Here is a 19899-nt window from a genome sequence, read left to right as displayed (position 1 = left end):
ACATAAATTGTGAATATGAGTTATGATAAATGAGAATCCCGTCAGAGGGGTGAGCCAACGATGCCCCGGGAGTGTCGGGATGCCCGGAAAGGGGACTGCCGGATGCCCAGGATGTGGGGGTGCCAGATGTCCTCAGGAGTTTCGAGATGCCCGGGATGTGGGGGTGCCGGAAGCCTCGGAGGTGTGTACTGAGGGGATACCTCGTGATGCCAGTTGGGATGCGAGATGCCCGGGATGTGGGGGTGCCAGATGCCCGGTGGTGTGTGCTGGAGGTTCCTCACGAGTGATAAAATGTGGGATGTAATCACTGGTCCTGGAAAAGAGAAATGTGGTGACCCAATTGAAAGATAAAAAGTTGAAATTGAATCATGCATGGTATGGTGACATGTATGCATGGCTGTATGATATGATATGTATGAGTGCATGGAACATATGCACATAAGGCATGGATATGCATGAATGCTTAATGATGAGTGCATGATGGTGTATGCACATATGATATGACAACATATGCATGTCCGTAAGGTAAGTTATGCTTAGATGCATGAATGATATGTGCTTTGTTTGTGATGCCTTGATTTTTCTGTGTGATTCATTGAGTAGTTTAATGGATCTTTTACTTGCTGAGTGGTTGTACTCACCCCTTTGGAGACTAACATTTCAGATTATAAAAATGTCTCTCCCTCGGGTCACGCGGGGTACCTTTTACGGCCTTCCATTTGACGTGGAGGTCGAGTGTTCGGAGATTGATTGTGTCACCATCCCTAATCGACGTTTATACGGGTTCGTGTGCTGGTGATGTATGATGTGGGCCTAGCCGAGGGCCCGGTCATCCAGGAGTTCATATCGGTCCACGTCCACCGTGACAGAGTGATGCGGGGGATGTTGCCGCCACCACCACCTGACGCACCAGGTTGGGTGTGATGGCCCGCGTGAAGAGTGGGGAGCTGACACTTTTTGAGGATAGCCGACACTTGTAGATGGAGGATGACACGTGATCGATATAGGGGGTTGAGATCTCTTTGGAGTTGTGGCCAAGTTTAGTTAAAAATCTTGGCTTTTCTTTTTGGTTATACCGACCCGAGAATCCATCATGAAAATATGTAAATAAAAGTGGCTCGGCTTCATCTTTTTCATATGGTGTGTAGTTGGTGTGCATTGCATTATGGTTATTGGAGGGAGGAATGGTGAGACTTGTTTATGCTTCTGCTAATAAACTGCGCTGGGACTGTTTTAAAAAAAAAAAAATGCCTATGAACTATGGTGCTTCCGCTAAGTGATGTAACTGGTATTCATTAGGTGGAGCGATAGGTACCTGTGGCGACCTTAGGTGTTTAAGGGTGCCACATGGGGCAACTAGCCCAATTTGAATCATAGTAACCCGTGAGTTGGAGTTCATTTTTAGCTGGGTAAAAGAACCATTGGCCTATAGTAGCCTTCAAATATCATAGGAGAAGGTGTGCTGCATCCAAATGTGGTTGGTGTGGTGCATGCATAAATTGACTCAAAATGTTAACACTATGAGCAATATTTGGCCTAGTAACAGTCAAATAAATGAACCAGCTAATCAAGTGTCAATAGAGAGACGGATCCTCCAATAAAGTGTTTTTATTAATACTCAATTTTATATTTTGCTCAGTAGTAGTATTGCCTTGGTCTCTCTTCCTCTGGCCCTCCCTCACTGTCACAGCGTCGCCTCCGCTCCCTCGCCCTTGTCCCCACCATATATCGTCTTCTTCAACGATTCTCTCTCGAATATGCGTGTCGGAACGTGTTGAGAAAAGTTGACCACATGTCGAAAAATATGGTAGGCGTTGACCACGTGTCTGAGAGTGTCGAATACGTTGGCACGTGTCGAACACAACATAGAAGCTCCGACAATGTGTCTGTGCTTCATAGGCTACCACTCGAGCCACCTTCACCATCGTTTGTCCACGCCGTCACCTTTCCTCACCTCCACCGCAAGCCACCACCAAACCACCCTTGGTGGCCGTGGGCTTCAAGAGCTGAACCACCATCATTCGTGTCCCCGTTCGAGCCGTGAGCCCCATGTCCTCAACGTTGTCACACCGCTGTCGCTGCGAGCTGATCATTGCCAAAAAAAACCAATGAGTTAACTCATAATCCTTGATTATGAAGTTAATTGTGTTTAGGGGTAGGATTAGATTATGGTTAATGGCGGTTAGTGTTAATTAATTATGGTTAGCATAAAGTAACCGTGGTTGGGTTAATTAACTATATTTGGTTTAAAATAACCATAATTAGTGTAAAGTAACTGTAGTTAGGTTAATTAACCATAGTTGCTTTTAATTAATCATGTTTAGATTAATTAAGAATGTAGCTTAATTAATCGCAATTAGTTTAATTAATCATTATTAGTTTAATTAATTGTAGTTAATTTTAATTAATCGTAGTTAGATTAATTAATGATGATTAGTCTTAATTTATCATGGTTAATGAAATTTAATCACAATTAGCTTAATTAATCACATTAGCGCTAATTAATTGTGATTAGTGGAAATTAAGGACGAATTAGCTGTTAAGTAGGATTTTATGCTTGATTTATTGGGTGAAATTATGCATAATTATGACTTTCTAAGCTTGTAATGCCATGTTATCAATTGCCCAAATCATGAGTTTAAATGCTATTTTTAAAAAAGGTTTACTTGAAAAGAAAATGACAAACTTTGAGGTGTCATGTTTGGACGCCATGTTTTATATGCTAAATGGGGCAATGTGGTTTTAAAATGAAAGCGTGCAAATTTTGGCAGGTTGATTTTAAGTACATGACCATGTGCAATTATTTTAGAAATTTTGAATGTAGAGATTTTCTAAGATTTGTTTTTTTAAGCATGCACTCTTTTACGCTGAGCTAATTAACAGCGGATAAAAATTAGCTTGAGCGTTGGCGTGCTTGTGTAGTCATTTGATTGAACCTGTCACTCAACAGGAGTTTAGGGATGATACTTGATATTTTTCGGATACCCAACGAGGGTCTAGATGATGAGTCCAAGTTGAGGTCGGACCGATACTCCTTTATGGATGTCGTATAGGCAGGGTGTCTAGATGATATCGTACTCAATAGGGTGGGATGATGTTCGGTCATGTTAGAAGCTTATCAACTCGTGTGTTGGTCGTGACCCAATGAGTCATAATGATCGGAATATGTGTAAACAATTGTGATGTATTGCGTCTGATTATGGGGTAAAATTGTGAAACATGGTATGAGAAAGGCCAAAATGGGTTTTACCTTATAATCAAGATTCATGTGGATGTTTGGTGCATGAAAGTTATGTGTTCTGGTTATTGATCATGCTTGTTGCACTAATAATGACATGTGTGATGTACTAATATGTAGGGATGTGACAAAGCAAGTTAAGATTGTATGCCATTATATATTTAGGCTGCCTCCGAGGTGAATTTGCGTCCTAACTGAGGCTTAGACCATTAACTCGCTAAGAATTATATGTCACCTCATTGTTGTTAAATATTTTTAGGTCCATATTAGAGACAACCTTGAGTGCGATTTGGGGTCTCAATGGACCTAGACGCGAGTGTGCCTGGCATCACTTTTTGTTGACCTCATTGTTAGTGAAGTTTAGGTTAATCCTGACCCCGGAAGGTTTTTGAGCTAGTCGGTAGGAAGTGGCCATAGAAAGGCTTGTATTTATTAAACTTCTTAAGCTTAACAGCAAATAATAAAAATAGTATTTTGGATTGGTTGACTAATTGTTTATATTAAACTTCTTCAGACGCCTTCTCTAAATCTCCCTTAACTAGTATTTTGGAAATGAATGATGTGTTTACTATTCCTATTCTTAGATTGGCTGACTAGGTGTTTATATTAAATGCTTTCGCTTGCGTCTAATTGAAAAATAAAAAGATTAGGTCAGTGACGCATCCTGAGACATCGCAATTTAATTGATCATTAATGGATATTCATGCGCTCGGGATTCGGGGCATGACATAATCTAATTCTCAAAGTTGAAGTTCCTGAAAGACTTTCTTTCATCCATGACTGTGAATTGAATGAATAAAAAGATGAAATAAAGAAAAAGAATGAAGAATTCAACTAATGGTTCGGAACAAAAGCATTTCAAGCCTATTAGTCTCTGCAATGTTTCCTTCAAAATAATCACCAAGATTATTATCAACCGGCCCAAGGAAGTTATGCCTCTTCTCACTTCACCCGCCTGAGTGAGCTTTGTTCCAGGTTGATACATTCAAGATAATATCATCATTGCTCAGGAAATCATTCACTCAATGCGCAAGATGAGGCGAAAGAAGGGCGTCTGATCGACTAAGTTAGAATTTCATTTGTGAGACTCTTTAATTGGCCGGCATCCCTGAGTCACTGGTGGATCTTATCATGCGGTGTGTTACAACTAGCAGTATGCAATTGCTTTGGAATGGAGAAGTCACTCAAGTGTTTAAGCCTACAAGGGGTCTAAGATAAGGGGATCCAGTCTTGCCTTTCTTACTTGTCATTTGTATGGAATGACTCATTTAATCATGGATCTGGTTGATCAGGGTGAATGGAAACCGTTTCGTTCCTGTAGAGGAAGTCCTGCAATCTTTAGCAAAATTAATTTGTTGCAGATAATATACATCGATTTCATGAGATTTCCTAACATTGTAGGAAAAGTCTGATTCAGTTACCAAATAATAGCGACCCGACTCTCTAATTAATAAATAAAATTCCTTTTATTCATTTCAATTAGCATGACTATTTATACCCAGGTAATACCTGAGAACCTTCAGCCGATCAAATTTGTGTATTGTGTCCGGCTTCAAGCATCATGAAGAACTGCTTCGGCATGGTTGTTTTCGGCCTCATCCTGTCGTGTATTCTGGTAATGTCAAACTATGCTCGCTAAGATAATCAATATGTCCAAGTGTTCACAATTATACGCTATCTCATCCTCAGTATTCTTTTTAACGCATCGATGGTTTAGGCAAATGAGCATCAGATGGTCTCTGCGGAGATAGACACATCCCAAACGTGCAATCTGCCCATAACCACTCCGAACTGCAATGATGGCCGTTGCGCAGTCAAGTGCAGTGCTTCTTACGAACAACCAGCTACCGGACGCTGCACGGACTCGAGCACCTGCACATGTTATTTCCCATGCAGTGGATAATCTGTCGATGTTTATGTGAAAGACTAATTCATCCCAATAAAAAATATATAAATTGTTTAGCTCTTTTGTTAGCCTTTCCGTGGAGACGAACAGTTTTGTAAGTTATGTTAACCATGCGAGAAAATATTAGTTAGGCCAGTCTTGTCGCGTGGGCGATATGACACTACTCAGTGCTTGCTACATGCTCAACTAAGGCCCACCGGTAAATCTCTCTTCTGCACCTTCTGTTTATCTTCTTCACCTTTTCTTTTTTCCATTCTTTCCCTTTGGCCTGTGGCCGGTTTTCAGCCATGGCCAAGGACTGAACATCAGCAATGGTATCGCGGTCCTCATCGGCCTTTTGTAAGCGCTCGCGTGCTTACAACTTCTTGTACACCCTCTACTTCTTTCTTTTCTAGTGGAAGTAGGCTGCCCGCTTTCAACTGGGCTGGTGCAGGACCCCCCCGAAGGGGTGCCTACATTTGCTTCATCGCTTGGGAACCCATGAGGCTTTTAAATTGTAGCGTGTAAACCACATCGCTTCACTATGTAAGCTCAAATCACGAACTTGGCGGTAGAATATGGTCCCCAGAGAAGCAAGAAGAGAAATTAATAAGTCCACCAATAATCTAGGCAAGACCTGCGAGATCACCTTGGTCACCTCATGAAAATCCGCAGAGAACCTCTCTTCTGCAATTAAAAATCCAAAAGCAATTGCCACCCTCTCGCTATGCACCTTCATTGCGTTCTTCTCCTCTTCCACTCCCATGTCATGCAAAACTGATGAAACGTAAGGTGCATACCCAGCAGCTTCTGTGATTCGTGCTCCAATAATTTCAAGCATCTTGTAAATCTATAATGAAAGGTTGTGCTATCTATCCCAGCAATTAGGGATGTGTAACACGGAGCGCCTAAACCAAGCACCCAGACTAGATCGGACCAGACCAGACTGATAAGTTGGATTTGGTCCCCAGGAGCATCGGTCCGGTTCCCGGCTTCTCAAAGTGGAATCGGTGTCCAAGCAGTCAAGTTCCCAATTTCAAGAGAAAACGAATCGACCAACTACATTTACTTTTTTTCTTAATTTCTTCAAAAAAAATAAATGTAGCCATTTTTTTCATAACATATGACATCAAGTAGTGGGAAAAAAAAAGTGACCGATTCCATTGAACCAGACTGATCCAATCCCCAATCACCAAATTTTGACAAATAGGGAACCAATTACCTCTACCTGCCACAAATCTATTTAGTCCCTGCGATTCAATCAAGGTCCAACCAGCAACTTCATTGCCATTTCGCTCCGCTATTAGTCTTCGGACTCTAATTTCATCTGCCCATTTGCTTGCCTTGGCATATATGTTTGGAAGTTGCCCATAATGCCCCTCATGGGTGAGATCCAAGTTCAAAAGTTTGCTCCCTGTCTTTTCACCTAGGTCTACTAAGCCATGGACTTTACAGGCGCCGAGTAATGTCGCCCATGTAAGCCAGGATCTGCTGAAATTTTCATGTTTTCTGTTAGAGATAATTAGAATGTTTTTCTATATTAGGAACAGTTAAATATTTCTAGTTAATTTTCTATATCTCTCAAGATATGCATAATTTAATGGAGATATCCACGCAATCTTATTAGATATAAAAATTAATAAAAATATTCTAATTATCTCTAATAAAGTGAAAATATATCCTATATTATCTCTAACATTTTCAATTAAATCAACAGCTTCATAAATGTGAACTGCACGACCTAGGAGATCGTTTTGCATCTACAATGTTGCATCTCAGGTTCGATGCCATATTTTATCAGAAAAACTTTAGCGAGACAAACGCTAGAATATATTGATCATGGGAATATATTGTTCACATAACTTTCAAAATTAATTTGGAAAGGAAAATAATTTGGCTTTCCAGATTTATTAACATAATGAGTTCTAGAATACATAACGTAAATCAAAGTTCGTTATAATCGGAAAAATTCCAATAACTTTCCAAGGTTTATTGGAAACGCTCGCACGGCGCACAGACCATTATCCCTTACATTCAAAATTAACTAGAATACAGACGCACATGATGATAAACTAACAAAGTTAGAATAAAACAATTTGACTCACTTCTTGATTAAGTATGGAGTACTCGGGCATAATCTAAGATCCTTTCTCGACATTTTTGTTGTCAGAAGAGGTGTCATCTTTCACTTTAAAGTTGAAGTGTTTCTTGTGACTAGTGACATTGTCCTGGCCATCTTTGATGTCGGTGGGTTTTGCTCCTTCCAATATCCCGAACTCACCGTTCTTTTTACTCTACACTTCTTCTAAAGCTTGGTGAATCCGTACAAGCTTTTTTTCTGGGTTCTTATGGAAGAATTTTTTTTTTTTTTTGCTGTTAGTCATGACAATTTACTGACATTATTCATGAAGATATTATAGATATTCAACTTACTAATTGATTTTACCAACTTAGATTTAGACAATATCATTGAATGCAAAAATCTATTGTTGTCTCTAATAATAGATCATAGATTTATTAAATTTTTCTAATGTGTGAGTGAATAGTAAATTTTACTGCTTATACGTTATTCTTATGCTAACAAGAGTTTACGTGTTTTCATGACAGGTCGACCAGTCTTTTGTTTTAGTAAAATTATGATGTTTATGATCCTAACGGATACGAATCCCACATAAAGTAGTCATCAAAATGCAAAATACCTCGTCAGCACCTATCCATATAATATATGCGCTATTATTATTTTAATTATCATTATTGTTATTGTCGTCATCATTGTTACAATTATTATCGTAATTTCTATTAGAAGGCTCAAATTTCATTAATGATGAGTTTCTATATGTATTTAAAAAGTTAGAAATGCATTCGGGAAAGCCCTAATTTAACTTAAAAATCATGAAATAGTTCGCACATGCTTATTAAAAGACAAATAAATAAAAAGAAAAAAAGAGATGAGGATGAAAAATTGGGGCCTTTGCCAGATCCCGCAAGGATGGCCCTCACCTAAGGCCGTGAGGGAGGGCAACCCTCACTCAAGCAAGAGTAGCCTCACTGGCTACAATAAAAAAAATTAATTAATTAATTAAAAATATTTAAAAAATTATAAATTTTGTCTACGTCGACATCAATCATGCTACAATCAGTGTCCATATCAGTGATTTCCGATCAAAATTAACAAAATGGACTATATTAACAAATTATCAAAAGATTTAGGACTTCAATGGTACAATTGAAATGTTTATTATTGAATGGCACAAATGTAATAGGTTTAAGACTTTTTATAGTACTTTTTCCAACATGAATTGACATCCTTTCATTACAAGTCAGCTATGCATCTCACATTTACACCAAAGAGTTTTCATATAAATAGGCAAGCACTGCCTTCTTTTTTCTTTCTTCTTTTTCTTGTGAGGAAGACTTAAAAAGATTCATTACAGATGTTGATTGAGTACACAAAGCTTAGTGCTAATTAATTGGTAGGAACGTCTTTAACAGAAAAAATAAATCGGTATAATTGGATTGTGTTGCCATATTATATATATCAGAAAAAGTGGCGTACCCAACACATATTTGCAAAGGCCTATGAAACAATATCATACCAGAAAAAGACCGCATTGTTTCAAAGGAAAAAAAAAATCAATTAGGATAGGGCTATTTCTATCTTTTAAATGACTACGTTCACCTAATTTTTACTAGATAGATAAAATGGCTCTCCATGGTTTCTTATTCCATTACTCTAATCGCAATTTATTCTTTCTTTGCCCTTTCTACCTGCAAGGCTAACTTAGTAGTAATAATAAATACGAGAAATGATAGTGAGTCATGCTAATTTAGAAGCACTGCCTTCTTTTTTCTTTCTTCTTTTTCTTGTGAGGAAGACTTAAAAAGATTCATTACAGATGTTGATTGAGTACACAAAGCTTAGTGCTAATTAATTGGTAGGAACGTCTTTAACAGAAAAAATAAATCGGTATAATTGGATTGTGTTGCCATATTATATATATCAGAAAAAGTGGCGTACCCAACACATATTTGCAAAGGCCTATGAAACAATATCATACCAGAAAAAGACCGCATTGTTTCAAAGGAAAAAAAAAATCAATTAGGATAGGGCTATTTCCATCTTTTAAATGACTACGTTCACCTAATTTTTACTAGATAGATAAAATGGCTCTCCATGGTTTCTTATTCCATTACTCTAATCGCAATTTATTCTTTCTTTGCCCTTTCTACCTGCAAGGCTAACTTAGTAGTAATAATAAATACGAGAAATGATAGTGAGTCATGCTAATAAAATGTACTGAGGTATGTTAACTTAGGATGTGCGTATGGTAACATTTCTGTTACCAGGAACAGTTTCTTTTGAGAAATATTCTTTTTCTATTTCTATTCCCGATAATAATTTCTAAACAAAAGAATGCATTTGGTAACTGCACAATATTTTTATTCTAGGAACAGAAAAAGAACATAAACACATTTGGTACGACTAAAAAATTTCTATTCCCAAAAATATATATATTATTCCTAATTTTTTCATTTAATTTATAAAATGTCAATAATACTTGATTATATAAAGTTTTTGAAAGAGGAAGGTGGAATTGGAATCATAAACTCGTGCTTTTTAATTTTTTTTTTTAATACCGTCATTGGCTAATTATTATAGAGTATCATGGCCTAAGAATTAGAATCACAATATATAATGATATAGAATTAGATAACCTTAATATGATTAATAAAAAGGTTGCCAAGTACTTATAAATAACATTACAAGAGTCGGAAATACAAAGTCAAGGAATTTCAGGCATATTGAGATGTCTTGCCATTTTATTTGCAATATTTTTCCTAAGTGTGTTGATCTTAGCTGCCTCCTCATGCGATGTATCATCTGTAACCTCCATTTGTTTAGATCCAAACGCGTACTCCGGATCTCCATATAGAGAAAAAAAAATTGTGCATCTTATCTTGGTCACAAACGCAGTTATGAAAAGCACAACATGCAATTACAACAAATGCTTGCTTCTAAATTATAAATGTAGGCATATGTCTTCAAATGAAAAAGCGATTCTTTAATACCCAAAACAACCTCTCAATGACATTCCTTAGTGAAGAGTGTCTATGGTTCAACAATTCTCTTGCTGTTCTTGGCCGTCTCTCTCTACCCTTGTAATTGTTCAGATGATATCGTTCACTTTTAAACAGAGTTAAAAATCCTAGAAGTGCTACATAACCAAAATCGACCACGTAATATTTTCCTATAACAAGGTATATATAAATTTGTTATGATATGCAATTGCAATACAATTATACAAAAAATTATTCCTTATAGACAAAGCAAATACCAAGTGGTGGTCAAGGAAATTGCAATTGATGAATCTCGAGTGCTGTCAAGAGCACCGGAAAATCGTTTGATTCTTCCCACTCAACATACATGAAAGTAAATTTCATATCAAATGAACAAACACACAACACATTCTAGGTGGTTATCCCTTTCCTACCTCTAAACGAGATCTGCTTTGACGCAAGCACAGAAGCATTAATATGGGTGCCATCAATAGAACCAATGCAGCCTTGTGATTTTATGAAAGTTTACTGTTATACAAGATTATTAACTATATATATTTGATTATATAAAATCTATATGAAAATCATACCTTGAAATAACGTTTATAGTTAGGATCTATAAAAATCCCATCCATAATGACATCAAAGGAAGGTACCTTAATAACCTCTTTTGACAGTTTAAGAACTGCTTTCAATACTATAGTGAAATACTTGCTAATTGTTTCTCCCGAACGTTAGAATCTCTCACATATATTTCTAATGGAGTTATTGTGACCAACCAAAGATAAGAAAATCACAAATTGTTCATCTATCCCAACATATTGACTATCTTTCAATCAACTTATTGTCCTCGTTAAATCACATAGGTTCAGAAAAACAAGTTTCTCCATTTTGAATGCTTCATATATTCTATCTGAATGTCCATAAATAATCTCTCTTACCCATTCGACTCTTGAGAATTTATTGTCCCTAATAGGTTCTCTCGTATGCAAAGACCTCTCCATCGTAATAGTGCACAACCATATTATCATTATGTCTATATCAAACTCATCCAAGTACTATTCAACTGGTATTATCTGCCCATTAAACACACTATTTGGTTTCTCTTCCATAATATCTATACAACCATATAAATACAAGAATATCAATATAGATATCCAAAAAAAAAAAAAAAACCAATAACCAATAACATAAATTGTAGAGTGAAAGCAGATCAAATATAAAAATTCCAAGCAATTCATCATATTGATGCCACCGCACGAAAACAAATACAAGAGTCAACATGAATATCTTTAAAACCCAAATAACAAGCAATAACATAAGTCATAGAGTAATGAAACCATATATTAAAATCCCACGTAATCTACAGTATATTTCTCAACATCTACTAAAGATGTTAAAGAAGTCCATTTCTCATTTCAACTAGGGATTTTATGAAAGCCTCTCTTCATTTACTACTAATGCATGCTCATTCTACTACTTTGTTGTAAAGATCCTGCTCCAACTTAAGCATGCTAACTAGAATATCAATCATAGCAGATATAAAGAAATGGTCTACAGGTGGTGATGTGACCTGTGAGGTGGCAGAGCTACTCACAGATTGACTTGTTCTAGATTTAATCATCTCTTGTAAGGCTCTGCAAGTGCTAGCAACATCATATGAGTTAATCTTTCTTCTCCTCTTCGTATTTGGAGTCCTATCCATCTTGAGTGTTGGATTGGAGTAGTTGTATTGTCAGCTGTAAATACTCCTTTATCGTCCACTAGATCACCGTTTACATCACCACCAACATTGACATCTTCCTTCGATAGCATCAAATCTTTTGTATTTCTCGTTGCATGCTCCACAGTGGCATATGTATCACAAAAAACAATACATAGCTCGGGATACTGAGGAAATCCATCATTCTTGAATTTTGCCCACTTACTATTATCCCACAATTTTCACAATGACAACATACCTCAACAACATAATCAAACATCTTAAAGCTTACATCTACAATGATCTCAAAATGACCAAAAGTTAAATGATACATTGATGTGAGGTTCTCATATACTTGGATTATCAATAACAACTGTTTTTTTGATATTATCCAAGTCAAATCAAGATTGTGAAAAAAGTTTCTTAAAGCTACCATACTATTTTTTCAGTTTGTTTGCTTTGTTCCCAACTATTCTTTGTTATATTGGAGTCATGTCCGTTTATTAAATTCAACTCATAGTTATTCTACCCCGCTTTGTTATAAGTAGATTCCACCCTGCTTTGTTGTAAGTAGGATGTGCGCTTTTTCTTTTTAACCTCTTCTACCAACAAACTTACATACAAGTTGGTTGAAAGCTAGATTCACTTTGTGGTAAATGCCTCTTTCTGGGATGCCATTCAACCTTGACTGGTTGGGTAGCATATGAGCCATACATTAAATCATAACATAATCATGTTAGAATTACATGCAATACTACATTAAATCATAACATAGCTATAACATTGTAACCACCCAACATTTGGCTACCACACACAATCATTGCTCACTTAGTATAGATGGCTACCACACAGCACAAACATCCTAAGAGCACAACAAGACATATAAATGATGATGACCCACCGTGGCAAATCGCTCGACGAGAAATAAAAGAATCAAATTCCACCCCGATTAGGTAAAAGTTCAAAGACCACAGCCGGTGCGTAAGAGAAAAGATCACACATGCTGAAAAAGAATTTAGAAAAATGATCATTAAAAACGTTATATCATGGACATCAATGCTATTGGGGTATGGTCAGAATGGGCTGAGTGAGGAAGCTATCAAGGTTTTCTGTGATATGTAGAAAAATGGCATTGACCCGATGAGTTCACACTTGGGAGTGTGATTAGCTTATGCGCAAACCTAGCAAGCGTAGACGAGGGTGCACAGTTTCATTGTAGAGCCTTGGTTTCTGGCTTTATTTCATTTTTGATAGTTTCAAATGCTCTCATAACCTTGTACGGTAAATGTGGAATCATAGAGTACTCCGTTCTGCTATTCAATGAGATGAGAATCACGGATGTGGTTTCCTAGACAGCACTTGGGTCATGTTATCCTCAGGTTGGCAAAGCTAAGGAGACCATAGATTTGTTTGAGAAGACGTTGGCCCAGGGATTGAAACCAGATACTGTCACTTTCATTGGCTTTTTTTCAGCATGCAGTAGAGCAGGATTCGTTGAGAAAGGACAAATATATTTTAAATTGATGATCAAAGAATATAGAATTACCCTGATCGATGGTCACCATACTTGCATGGTTGATCTTTTTAGCCGATCAAGAAGGTTCGAAGAAGCCAAAAATTTTATACACAAAATGCCCTTCCCTCCCGATGCAATCGGTTGGGCGCAGCTGCAGTGCTCATGTAGACTTCATGGTAATACGGGGAAATTGGGAAATGAGCAGCTGATTCATTGTTAGAATTGGAGCCACAGAACCCTGCAAGCTATGTTTTACTCACAAATATCTATGTTTGCGGCCCAACAAAGGCGGGATATGAGAGATAGATCAATAAAAAAGGAACCAGAATGTAGTTGGATCAAGTATAAGAACAGAGTACATATCTTTTCAGCTTATGATCAATCAAGAACTCATTCAGAACTTACTAGTGCTGAGCTGGACAAGTTGACTGCCAGAATCATAGAAGAGGGACATGTGCCAGACATGAGCCTAGTTCTCCAAGACGCTGAGGAGTCAAAGAAACTGAAGATGCTAAATCGCCATAGTGAAAGGCTTGCAATTGCTCATACGTCGACCGATTCTAACCTCATGCGCAGAGACCCATTCTGGGATAAAGAAAACGCACCTTTAGCAGACGCTTTGGGGATACCGCTCGGGAGCCTCAAAATAGGAAGCTTCCTCGAGGAAGCGAGCGTGGAGGAGAGACGGGGATTGAGAGGAGGTGAAGGCGGAAGCAAAGGAGGCAAGGGAAGAAGCAAGAGCCCCTCAGAAAACAACGTAAAACGAGCTACAACGGGAATAAATCGAAGGAACAGCGAAAGGCAAACGATCTATGACTTGCTCTCTCAAATCAGAAGTAGCAAAAACAAAAGACAAAAAGGGAAAAGGAACAAGACAGAGAGGACACAAGGGAAGAAGCAATCGATTCTCTCTTCAATCGCCGATGGAGAAGCACGATCTATCGCGGTGGTAGGCTGCAAGTGTAATCGGATTTGCTCGGAACCCCTCGTTTTATATAAAGCAGAGGCAGACGAGGGGCCAGTAGAAAACTTAGATGTAGAACGACTGCTCGAGCTTGGAAAGAAAGAATCATGACTAACAGCTTCGCTCAATTGAGCGAAAAATCAAAGCCAGCCAAAAAGGTAGAGGGGAGCAACCAAAAACAAAGCAAGAATCACGAAAGAGAGACGCCTACCGTTTATCGGGACTAGTTGCAGCAATAGAGGAGGAGGAAAGGTGTTGGCAACTCCGTCATCTCTGGCGAACATTGAATGATCAATTAAAGGAGGAGGAGGAAAGGTGTTGGCGACTCCGTCGTCTTTGGCAACTGTTGATCGATCGATGCGGGAGGAGGAGGAGGAGGAGGCAGAAACTTCACGACGCAGAGAGGGAGAGAGAGAGAGAGAGGCGTATTTGATGCAAGAAGGAAAAGGGAATGAGAATCGGTCTTGTTTTTATTTTTATTTTCAGGAACAAAGAAATAACTTTTTTTTATTTTTTATTTCTGTCACAAATCTATTTTCAGGAACAAATTATTCTTGGAAACAAAAAAATTACCAAATTACCAAACACGTTTATGTTTTATTTCTGTTTTGGAAAACAAAAAAAATAGAAATGGATGATCCTAGAACGTTATGAAACAACACCTTAGTGGCTCTTAAAGGAGACTTCTACCGCTAGCGGCATGTCTTTGGCCATTTTAGTCATATAAAAGAAGATCAAACAATGTAATGGAATTTTTTGTAAATTCGTGTTATGATCCCGCATTGCTCATCTACTCTTGTGGACAAGAGATTATTATAGTTTTGGGTTAAGAAAAATACGAAAAACCTACCAAGGCTGATTTACTAAAATTAATTTATTGAAGTATATACCAGAATGTTATTAAATAGAACCCATTGTTTATAGATCTACAAGCCTAATGCTATTCTTTGGTCCATCGATAATAAAAAAAAGGGGAAAATCAAAACAAAAACCGAAAAAAAAAGTTTGAAAAAGGAAAATAAAAGGAAGGGCGTCTGTGGGGAAGTTGGTGGGATCCACATCATGCCATTGCTACTCAGGCTTCGATATAAACTGATGCTAGGTCACTTTGGATTCAAACACTATTATCTAGGAGAAGAACATCAAGAGTGTCAAAACTTTCGTATGACACTCATTTGAATGCCAATTTTTTTTTTTATTTACTTGAATGTCACATCAGAATAAAATCAATCACTTGAGTGTTATTTCTAGCCAAATATCCTATGTGAATTTTTTTTATTAATTTCTCATTATGATGCCATGTAGGATATGTCCGTGTTAGATTTTCCTATAACGCAAATCAAAATTGGCACTCAAGTAATTGATTTTTCAAATTTATAGCACTCAAGTGAGCGCCATACAAAAATTAAGATATTTTTAGTGTACTTATCCCAAAAATGCTTATACATTTGTCCATTGAATAAGTGATTATTTAAATATTTGGGGAAATTATCCATTTAGTCTTATATCTATAGTATGGATGTCAATTCAATTTTAACTTTCCAATTTTGTCAATATAATCATATACATTTGCACAAATTTACATGTAATATTTCCTGTAAATGTGGAAACCAACAAGTTGACCATGTGAGCACACTACTTAGGATGATTGGTATTGGCTAGACACCATATCAACGATTTTAGGTGGCCATTAGCGGGAAAGACTTCACTAAAATATGACCCAAAAGTTAAGGACTACATTAACAAAACTGAAAAATAGGGTTGATTAAGTGGAATAATTAGTTGTTGATAAGATAATTATGACAATTGTAATTGCATTATAAGACAATTCGATCAAACCTTTGGCGAATACATAATTTTTTTTTCAATTTTAAATGTATCAGAATTTCCAAAGAAAGAGAAGAAAAAAAAAAGGCAAGAAATAATTTCAAGTATGGGACTTGTGAGAGATATTAGGTCAATTTAAGGTGAAAGGAGGCGTCGGAAGTCAAAAAATGAATGGAAAAAATGTAACTCTTTATTCATTTATCCTTCTTAGGCTTGTTTGAATGTTAAAACTAACCTACTTATTTATGTTTGAGTTGATGCAAGTAAAATAAGGAGATAGTATAATGAATTTCTAGAGTTAAGGTTACACAGTGGTTGGGAAAAAGGAGGTGAATGAGGTAATTTATAATAAATTTTACTTATGTTCTAATACATAATAATTGTTTTGCTAATATTTTAATTTCTATCTTTGCTGAAAATTAAATTTAAAATATTTTGAATTTTATATGCAATGGCCTTTATTCATGAGAAGTAACTAGCTTTATATAAATGGTACCGCCCTTTGTTAATATGTCTTATAAAGAATTAATTAATGTAAGGCATTTGTTTACATGGGACCCTTATGGTAAAATTTATAAAAATAGTCGCATTGGTCCTCCCCAACCTTTTTACTTATAAATAAAAATAATGAGATAAGGGCAGTAAGAGTATCATGATTTTTGTATAGAACTCACTTAAATACCACAACTTTTTTTTTTTCGCTCACTTAAATGTCACATTGTAGGAAAATCGATAATTTAAGAGTCATTTCAAGCAAACCATCCTACGTGGATTTTTTTTAATAATTTCCCATTCTTGTGTGATTTATATAAATTAAAATTTAAGAGCTTTGCTGAGAAAGTAAGAATTAAAGAGATCCAATGCACATACCCATATTGAATTATATTATTATTATTTATATGTCGTAAGATTGCTTATGTACATCATCTATGAATTAGAGAGAGATTTTAAATTGTTAAACTGTGTCGTTATTTGTAAGTACACAATAAGGTGATTCAGTTACTCACAATATATGTAATATATCAAGAGGGAAGGATTAGAAAATGTCTGACTATTTCATGGATAGGAAGCAATTGAATTTCTTCTATGGAGAGAACTATTTGTTACTTGTTTATATACCTTTAAACTGCATTTGGTCGTCCGAATTTCTAAATAGAATGGAACTTGATAGGATAAGATAAATAGGATAAATTAAGAAATACTTGAATTAAGAACCCTGTGTGACATGTAAGCTGGAGACCCACCACCCCCGGCTTAACTTTTTAACGAGGCAATTAATGCATCCATAAAAGGGAGATATTATAAAATTTTGCTCTACACTCTTTTTCCCTTTGTGGTCCAGTTTTTGTCCCACCAGGGTTTTTCCCGCTTAAGGTTATTTTTAATGATGTAGTAGATCTCAATGGCCATCTGCATTTAGTCACAACGAATATGCAATCGAGTGTCATGAACACATGAATGAAAATTCATTATCTATCTTATCTAATGTACTTATTATGGTATATTTATACTATACATTTTAAGTACATCTCCTTATACAATGAACGTTCATCTCTTATCCAATATATGTATCATTCGACATTGATATTAATGATAAGTACATTCTTGTTATTCTATAAATAGGAACTTAGTTTTGTTGTAACATAATAGTTACTAGAAATAAAATCTTCTCCTTCAATTTTTACTATCTTTGGTGTTTGCCTATTTTCTTCTCAATTTCTTTATTCTCTGCAAATATCTCTAATATGCATACGCAATATTTTACAACAAAATTATTTAGAAATATAAAATTCAGTTCACAAATATGGAATACTAGGATTAATCTTCCTATTGCCAATATGTTCTATTTAAGACTGTTAGGGTAACATATTAACCTTAAGTATCATTTAATAAATGCGGATAATAAACGGCAATAAATTAGAATTAATTTGAAATATAAAATTAAATTATTAAAATAATAAATATGAACTAGCATGTTTGGCTTTGATAATAGAAGTATTTGGGACCTTACAACTGCAATGTATAAATAAATAATTTGAGCAATTTATTAACTTTTGTGGATTAAGGGTAATATTCGGCTGAACCCGATGATTAAAATGCCCAAATAGATTATGAACAGACGCTCTTCTTAATGAAAACTGTTTACAAACCAAATAGGCTAATGCATGAGAGATAAAGCGAGAGATAAATTTTACCGCTCGATGACACGTTAAGCGGCCAAGTCCAAGTATTCGGAAGCTCATTTGGCGTAATTTGACTCAATGGCGCTGAACTGCGGTATGGAGTCCGGATACCCGACATTATTTACTCGCTGGGCGGTTTTTTTGTCACCTTTGGCTGCAAATAGTCTCCATCCTCCCCCATTATTTGTGAAAACCGGATTCCTTGGCCGCACTAAGCGACTGCCCTCGGTCCGCAAGTAACATCTTCCGCTCACTACGACGGCAGGATACGCTCTACGAGCCTCACCGTCTTCGAGATGGCCTCTATAAGGGCTGGCGACCAAACCTCGCGCTATTGGTACTGCTGGAGGAGCCATTTAAAAAGGCAGTCCTCGTGGCACAGCCTTTAGTGATACATCAAAGACGGGGATCATTCCATGCCAAAGAGGGCTTAAGGTTGGCGAAATGTGGAGAGGAGTCCCAGAGACCCCTGAATTCAGCCGCATCGCTTGATGCGATGGCGTGCTCGAACAAGCACATGATGAAAGCTATCGTGATGCATACAAGGAAGGCAAAGAGCGCGTGGATCTCAGGTATACTGCTGGAGGCGGTCGGGCAGTGCCGTAGCCGAGATAGAAAGGCGTACCTGCACAAGAGCGGGATTAACTTTGACCAGCCTCAATATTGTTGCTGCTGCGCCAGCGCAAGGCGGGGTCAGTCATGTCGGGGGATGAGGCCATTCCAAGTGTTAATCCTGTTTTCATGAAGGTAAGATACTTGGCGATTATTCTATGGACTCATGACTTGAGTGCACCAGTACTTGCATCCTTTGCTTAGCGATTCATTTGCTAATGTTTACACTCATAATCCATTTTAAATAAAAACATTAGTAAACGATAAGTATTTTCATAAGTACTGAACAATCTTCAATTGAAATTTTAAAAAGCTAGTTGATACAATAATGGAAAAACCCTGGCCCAATCCTTCATGATTCTATTACTGCATTCTCCTTCGGTAGAATGTCACTCTTGGATCGATTTTTCAAGATTGCTAATGCACAACTGCAATGACAATCGATGCATTGGGCATTCATGATTTAATAATGATTGGATTCACAACTAAAATTTTCATCTTCATGCCTTTGTACAGTGCATCCTGCATGATTTTAATGCTGAAACTGTAAGGATTTTGAAGAATGCAGGAATTTTGTAGCGGAAAAGAATGGCGGCAAGGTGATCCTGGCGCAAGCTGTTGCGACTAGAGGGTTCTCGCCTCGTTCGATGACACGTGTGATAGCTTAGAACTGAACTTGTTACACTGCTAACTGAGTAAAGAGTGCTTGAGTAAGTGGTTGAAGGTTGAGGAAGGAGACTTCCTCGCTGCAAATCTTCCAAACACCCGTTCTTGCTATCCACATTGAAGCCTTCCAGCTTTGATTGTGAGTTTATTCATATATCTCAGTATTTTGTCCCTACTTACGAGAGCTAATTTAAGTGGTGGGCACTGAACTCTTTTTGAATTGCATTTAGTGATTAGGCGTTCATTTA

The 19899-nt window shown here is 36.9% G+C and overlaps 1 long non-coding RNA gene across 1 annotated transcript; it reads right to left on the bottom strand.

The window, feature by feature from the left end:
- Window positions 1-11554: 11554 nt before the first annotated feature.
- LOC120288191 lies at window positions 11555-14780 on the bottom strand. Its single transcript, XR_005546491.1, has 2 exons — window positions 14575-14780; window positions 11555-13984 (listed from the first exon to the last, which is right to left on the bottom strand). It is a non-coding gene; the product is annotated as an uncharacterized LOC120288191 (long non-coding RNA).
- Window positions 14781-19899: the final 5119 nt, after the last annotated feature.

The sequence above is a fragment of the Eucalyptus grandis genome, chromosome 9 (assembly GCF_016545825.1).
Source record: "Eucalyptus grandis isolate ANBG69807.140 chromosome 9, ASM1654582v1, whole genome shotgun sequence".
NCBI lineage: Eukaryota > Viridiplantae > Streptophyta > Magnoliopsida > Myrtales > Myrtaceae > Eucalyptus > Eucalyptus grandis.
This window is presented reverse-complemented; position numbering and strand designations above follow the sequence as displayed.